Genomic DNA, 7821 nt, shown 5'->3' with positions numbered 1-7821 from the left:
TGCCAGATCTGTCCATTTGTGATAGAGGGGTATTGAAGACTCTAACTTAGATATGGATTCATCTGTTTCTCTTTGACATTCCATTAGTTTTTGCTTCATGTGTTTTGATGGTCTACTGTTAGGGCACATATACAGTTGGGACTATTATGACTTCCTATAGAATAAAGCTTTTATCACTATTTAATGCCTTATTTTATCCCTGATAATATTTTAGCTCTGAATTCTGTTCTATTTGAAATTAATATAGCTACCCTAGTTTATCTTTTTTAAAAAAAATAGTATTAACATAGTGTATCTTTATCCATGCATTTGCTTTTAATTCTTATGTGTCATTATATTTCAGTTGGGCTTTTTATAAACACTATGTAGATAGGTCTTATTTTGTGATTGGATTCTGAAAATCTCTGTCTTTTAATATATTTAGGCCATTGACTTTCCAAGTGATTATTGATGTAATCGGATTGATATCTACTGTATTTCTTACTATTTTTTTTATTTCTTGCCCTTGTTTTCATTCCTATTTTTATCTTCCATTATTTTTTCTGACTTCTGTGGTTTTAAGTATACATTTTATTATTCCATTTTCTCTCCTTTCTTACCATGTCACTTATACAGTTGATCCTTGAACGATATGGAAGTTAGAAGTACCACAGCCCCACCCCTCTCCTACACAATCATTCACGTATAAATTTTGACTCCCACAAATCAACTACAAATAACCTGTTATTGACTGGAAACATTATGATGACATAAACTGCCCATTAACTATTTGTATATTATATGTATTATGGACCATATTCTTACAATAAAGTAAACTGGAAAAAGAAAATGTTATTAAGAAAATCATAAGGAAGAAAAATACATTTGCAGTACTATAAAATATCCACATTATAAGTGGACCTGTGCAGTTCAAACCCACATTATTCAAGGGTCGTCTGTACTTGGTGGTTTTTATTTGTTTTGATTTTTTTTTAACTCTTTACTGACTGATCTTTATGTTATTGTTGAGTAAAAATCAGGCAGTACTGATGACTTCAGGAATGCAGGGCCTGTCCTTCTCTAGGATCACAATTAGAATGTATCGAGCCTACAGCCAAACAAGAGGAGCTGCTTTTCAGCCACCATGTCTTCAGATCCATCCATGTTAAACTTGGTATAGCCTCAATTCTAGGAGAAGTGGGTCTTTGAGCAGCAACGTAACTTGAATTTGGCCCTGCATAGGGCCTCAGTCCTTGTTCTGTGGGGTGGAACTGATGGATATGATGGCTTGGCCAATGTGGATCCTGGCCACTGTGCCTTGAGGCCAATGGCACTCCACATACCTTTCTTGGGCCTAGACTGAGGACAATGTCAGACATAAATGTCCAGTGGAAAGGTCTGTCTCCATCTTCTTAGGGCAACCCATATGCACAACAGACTATGTATACTACTGAGGAAGTTGCTATTTGCAGTTATTACACATCTGGGAAAAGAATGCAGCTGGCCTAATTGGTATAGTGTTTTGTTTTGCTTTGTTATTGTTCTTTAATTATTTTTAGTGTTTTCCCTAGAGTTTGTAATATATATTTTACAGGCTAATCCAAGTCCACTTTTAAATAATGTAATACACATCATAGGCAGTGTGTGTACCTTATAATAACAAAATAATCCAAACTTTTCCTCCTATCCCTTATATCATTATTGTCATTCATTTCACTTATACATAAACATATAATCAAATACATTTTTGGTATTATTATAATTAATGCACTATTATCTCCTTCATCACTTAATGATGAGAAAAAACAATTTTTATATTAATTTTAGCTATTAATTATTTGATGCTTTTCCTTTCTTTACACTGATCCAAGCTTCTGACCTACATATTAGTTTTTCCTTCTCTAAAGAATTTATTTTAACATTTCTTGCAAAGCAGGTCTACTTGCAAAATATTCCTTCAATCTGTCTGAGAAAACATCTCCTTTATTTCTTTTTCAATCTTGAAGAATAATTTCTAGGTTGGTAATGTTTTTTTCCTATACTTTAATTACTGGGTAAAATTCTGGTAGGTGTTCCATTGTAAGTAAGGTGTTTATTTTTCCCTTATGCCATTTTTCAGGATTATTTCTATATATCTCATTTCCTGGAGTTTGAAATGAAATTCCCAGGTGTAGTTTTTGAGAGACATTTATCCTGCTTAATATTCTGAGATTCCTGGGCCTGTGGTTTTGTGTTTGATATTAAATTGGGGAAACTCTCTGACATTATCATTTTGCATATTCTGTTTTTTAGGGTTTATTTTGTTTTATTTTGTTTTCTTCTCCTTCTGGTAGTCCCATTATGTGTATGTTACACATTTTTGTATTTGCCTCATAGTCCTTGTCCTTTTGTTTTGTTTTGTTTTTCAATCTTTGTTCTCTTTGCTTTTGGTTTTTGATATATCTTCTAGCTCAGATATTCATTCTTTAGCCATGTCCTGTGTACTAAAAAGCCCATCAAAGGAAGCAAACTGTAAGAGTCTCTTAACAATAGAAAACAAGGGGCGCCTGGGTGGCTCAGTGGGTTAAAGCCTCTGCCTTCAGCTCAGGTCATGGTCTCAGGGTCCTGGGACCAGGCCCCACATTGGGCTCTCTGCTCAGCAGGGAGCCTGCTCCCCCTTCTCTCTCTGCCTGCCTCTCTGCCTACTTGTGATGTCTCGCTGTCAACATAAATAAATAAAATTAAAAAAAAAAACAATAGAAAACAAAATGAGGGTTGATGGAGGGGAGGTGGGCAGGGGATGGGCTAAATGGGTGATGGGTATTAAGGAGGGCACTTCTTATGTTGAACATCTGGTATTGTATGTAAGTGATAAATCACTAAATTCTATTCCTGAAGCCAATATTACCTTACATATTAATTCACAAGAATTTAAATTAAAATTGAACCAAACAAACTAAAAAAGGCATTCTGCTGGTTGTTTTTTCCACCTTGTTTAATTGAAGTATAAATAACATACAATATTATATTAATTTCAAGTGTATGACATAGTAATTCAAAATACGTATACATTATGGAATGCTCACCAAAAAGAGTACTTACCACATGTCACCATACAAAGTTATTACAATAATATTAACTATATTTCCTATGCTATTATTTTACACTCTTTTGACTTATTTTCTAACTAGAACTTTGTACCTCTTAGTCCCCTTCACTGATTTTGCCTATCCCCCTACCCCTTGCCCCTCTGGCAACTACCAGTTTGTTCTCTAAAGTTATGAGTCTGCTTTTTTTTTTTCTTTTTAGTTTCAATGTGCAAGTGAAATCACATGGTATTTCTTTTTCTCTGGTTATCTTATTTAACTTAGCTTAATTCCCTTTAGGTCAATCCATGTGGTTGCAATTGGCAAGATTTCTTTCTTTTTTCTGTCTGAGTAATATTCCAGAGAGAGAGAGAGAGAGAGAGAGAGAGTGTGTGTGTGTGTGTGTGTGTGTGTGTGTGTACCTCCATTCCTCTATCAAAGGACACTTAGGTTGCTACCATTTCTTGGCTACTATAAATAATGCTGCAGTCTACTGTGTTTCAACACACTAATGACAAACTAGCGGAAAGGAAAATTTTAAAAAAACATTCCCATTTACAAAATTATATCCAAAAAATACCTAGGATTAAAAGTAACCAAGGAGTTGGAGGACCTGTATTCTGAAACTTATAAGACATTGATGAAAAAAAATTAAAGATGTTATGAATAAATGGAAAGATATTTCACAGTTGTTATAAATTCTTTGTCTGATAATTCCAACATTTCTGTGGTGTCTGATTTTTCTTTTTAAATTAACGTATAATGTATTATTTGTTTCAGTCTGTGATTCATCAGTCTTTTTTTTTTTTTTTTTTTTTTTTTTTTTTTACGGACAGAGATACAGAGATCACAAGCAGGCAGAAAGGCAGGCAGAGAGAGAGGAAGGGAGGCAGGCTCCCTGCCGAGCAGAGAGCCCAATGCGGGGCTTGATCCCAGAACACTGGGATCATGACCTGAGCAAAAGGCAGAGGCTTTAACCCACTAAGCCACCCAGGCACCCCGGTGATTCATCAGTCTTACACATTTCACAGCACTCAACATAGAACATACTCCATCCAGTGTTCATCACCCAGCCATCCATCCCTCCTACCCTGCTCGCTACAGCAACCCTCAGTATGTTTCTTAAATTAAGAGTCTCTTATGGTTTGTCTCCCTCTCTGGTATCATCTTGTTTCATTTTTCTCTCCCTTCCCCTATGATCCTCGGTCTCGTTTCTCAAATTCCTCCCAGCAGTTAGATAATATGATAATTGTCATTCTATGATTGGCTTATATTGCAAGTATAATCCTGTAGTTCCATCCACATCATAGCAAATGGCAAGATTTCCTGCTTTCTGATGGCTGCATGGTAGGTATTCGTGTGTGTGTGTGTGTGTGTGTGTGTGTGTGTGTGTGTGTATCACTTCTTCTTTACCATTCATCTGTTGATGGACATCTAGGCTCCTTCCATAGTTTGGTATTGTGGACATTGCTGCTATAAACATTCGGGTGCACATGCCTCTTTGGATCACTACATTTGTATCTTTGGGGTAAATACCCAGTAATGCAATTACTGGGTTGTAGGGTATCTCTATTCTCAACTTTTTCAGGAGCCTCCATACTGCTTTCCAGAGTGCCTCCACCAGCTTGCATTCCCACCAACACTGTAGGAGAGTGTTCCCCTTTTTCCTCATCCTCACAAACACCTGTCATTTGCTGACTGGTTAATTCCAGCCATTCTGACTGGTGTGAGGTGGTATCTCATTGTGGTTTTAATTTGTACTTTCCCAATGCTGAGTGATGTTGAGCATTTTTTCATGTGTCTGTGACCTCTCTTAGGAGGTCTTCTTTGAAGAAGTCTCTGATCATATCTTCTGCCCACTTCTTAATTGGATTATTTGTTCTTTGGGTGTTGAGTTTGGTAAATTCTTTATAGATTTTGCATAATAGCCCTTTATTTGATATATGATTTCTGAATATCTTATCCCATTCTGTCAGTTGTCTTTTGGTTTTGTTGACTGCTTCCTTTGCTGTGCAAAAGCTTTTGATCTTGATGAAATCCCAATAGTTCATTTTTGCCCTTGATTCCTTGCCCTTGGAGATGTTTCTAGGAAGAAGTTGCTGCAGCTGAGGTCAAAGAGGTTGCTGCCTCTGTTCTCCTCCAAGATTTTTTTTTTCCATTTTATTTATTTTTCCAGTGTAACAGTATTCATTCTTTTTGCACAACACCCAGTGCTCCATGCAAAACGTGCCCTCCCCATTACCCACCACCTGTCTCCTCCAAGATTTTGATGGATTCCTGTCTCACATTGAGGTCCTTCATCCATTTGGAGTGTATTTTTTTGTGTGGTATAAGGAAAAGGTCCTTCCAAGTTTTTTACATGCAGAACTAGAAAGTGGATTTCACTTCTTTTTCATATAATAAAATTCTTATTTGAGAGTAGTTTGACATTTAAGGAAAAGTTACAAAGATATTACAGAGTTCCCAGGTAGACCATAGCCAATTTCTACTATATTAATATTTTTCATTAACATGGTATATTTAAAATATATATACATATGACATATTCTTCACAGTATCAATGCATTGTTATTATACCAAGTCCGTTCTTTATTCACATTTCCTCAATTTTTCTAAATGTTCTTTTATTGCTCTAGGATCCCATCCAAGATAAATGTTATATTTATTCATCATCTGTAGGCTTCTACTAGCTGTAAGAGTTCATGTATCTGACTTCCTTGTTCTTGGTGACCTTGACAATTGTGAGAAGTACTGGTCAGGTATTTTGTAAAATGTTTCTTGTTTAAGGGTTTCTCATGATTACACAGGGGTAATGCATTCATGGGAGTCATACCACAGAGGTAATATGCCATTCTCACAATTCATATCAAGGATATATATTCTCATGATGACTCATTACTATTGATGTTAACCTTGACTGAGAGTTGGATTATCTATATAAATTATTTTTATTATCTATCCACAAGAGTTTCACCTATTTTTTCCCATTTATTTATTTAATCATGTGCTTATATCAGTATTCATGAATTTGAATTTTATATTTTCTATTATAATCTGGTAATTGTTTATTTTTTTGCTCAAATTATACCAGCTTTATCTATTGGGAGCTCTTTTAGTTGATTCTTTTGTGTCCTTTAATATGTCCATACCTCATTTGTGTATGTATGTTTAGCACTTTTCTACTTTCTGGCTTTATAAAACTCATATCTTTCCTATCCTGGTCCTAGAATTTGGGATTTATTCAAGGAGCTCTAGTTTCTTTTAATAGAGAATGGTATTGGAAATTAAAATCTGGGCATTAGGTGTGCCCTCATTTTGGATTTTTGGTTTTGTTTGGTTTTTCTCCTATGGGTCCCATAATGTCATTCTGTGCTCATTTTCTTCACTTTCAAATACATTTTTTAGATGTTTCTTGAGTTTGTTGGTACTAGATTTTAACATCCTTAGCCTTTGTTTATTTTTGTTTATCTTTTCATCCATCTTGAAAAATTAATTACAAAAATACAGGTTTACTTGTTTCATGGCATAATCATTTTATACATGAAATTTGCCTCTTTTTTACAATTATGTACCTCTTAGTTGAGTGTCATTAAGTAATTTTATAGCTTACATCATTTTGAAGTGTAACTGAAGTATCTGATTTTAGAAGACTTTAAAGATTTTTTTTTTCATTGTCCAACTCATGCAATGAAAGGTATTTCTCAATCACCTGAGACTAAAATCAAGTTACCTACAAAGGAATAAATTCAGAAGAGCATCATATTTCTCTTCCTTCATATTTGAACATTTTAGACATACATAATGAGGACTGTGATAATTTGAAATGAAAAGATGTTGACCTATGAATTCTCTTTCCAGCCATAGTCATCTCCCTGGGTCATGATCCCGCTCTCACCTCTCCCCTCTTCTCATCTCATATTTACTCTAACATTCCAACTGCAGTATACTATATCTTTGTAAAGTGTTTTAAGGATTTTGCAAAAAACTAATCATTATATTCACTAAGCTGAGTTTTATGACAGCTATGATTTAAATTGACTAAGTTATTAATTGATCTTCCAAATTATTAATGCTAAATTTAGGTTTATATATTATGTCATTCTGCTGATTGGGTAAAAAAATAAAATTGGGATGATTATAGAGGCAGGAAATTAATTCAGGTGAAAGATGAATCCTTGAAAAGGGAAAATGGGTATTGTGCCATACTTTAAAAATATTTTTAAGTAAGAATTGTTAGAATTTATACCAGTACATGTAACTTGAGTGAGATGATAATGTAGGGAATCAGCCTAAATTAACCATTGGCTCATGTCGGTTGGCTATGATTCCATTAAATGAGACAATAGAGAAAGAGATATACCAAAACAATGCTAATTGAGATATTTTTAGACATTTAGATTGCATTGTGTCTCTGTTCAGCAGGTATCCAAAGATATTAATCTTCCCCTTGTAAGACAATGAACAGAAGATGAATTTACAAGTAACAAACGTAGTTTTGGTTCTCGATGAGATAGCCTAGGAATACTAGATAGGGTTCTTCTACTTAACCAGAAAGGATAGCTTGATATGGTATCCAGTTAGACTAATTTTGTGGATTTATTTTTATCTGATAAATTTCTCTATATAATCAGTTGATCTATATCTGCAAATTCTAAAAATAAGATCTTATCAGAGGAGCCTGGGTGGCTTATTGGGTTAAGGCCTCTGCCCTCAGCTCAGGTCATGATCCCAGGGTCCTGGGATCGAGCCCCACATTGGGGTCTCTACTGAGCATGGA

General features: G+C 34.9%; 1 pseudogene; it reads right to left on the bottom strand.

Moving 5' to 3' along the window:
- Window positions 1–1375: 1375 nt before the first annotated feature.
- Window positions 1376–1497, bottom strand: LOC123926270 (annotated as a pseudogene).
- Between the last annotated feature and the right edge of the window lie 6324 nt (window positions 1498–7821).

Source organism: Meles meles, chromosome 15, assembly GCF_922984935.1.
Source record: "Meles meles chromosome 15, mMelMel3.1 paternal haplotype, whole genome shotgun sequence".
Lineage (NCBI taxonomy): Eukaryota > Metazoa > Chordata > Mammalia > Carnivora > Mustelidae > Meles > Meles meles.
Note: the sequence above shows the minus strand (reverse complement) of the source record. Positions and strands in the feature narration are given on the sequence as shown.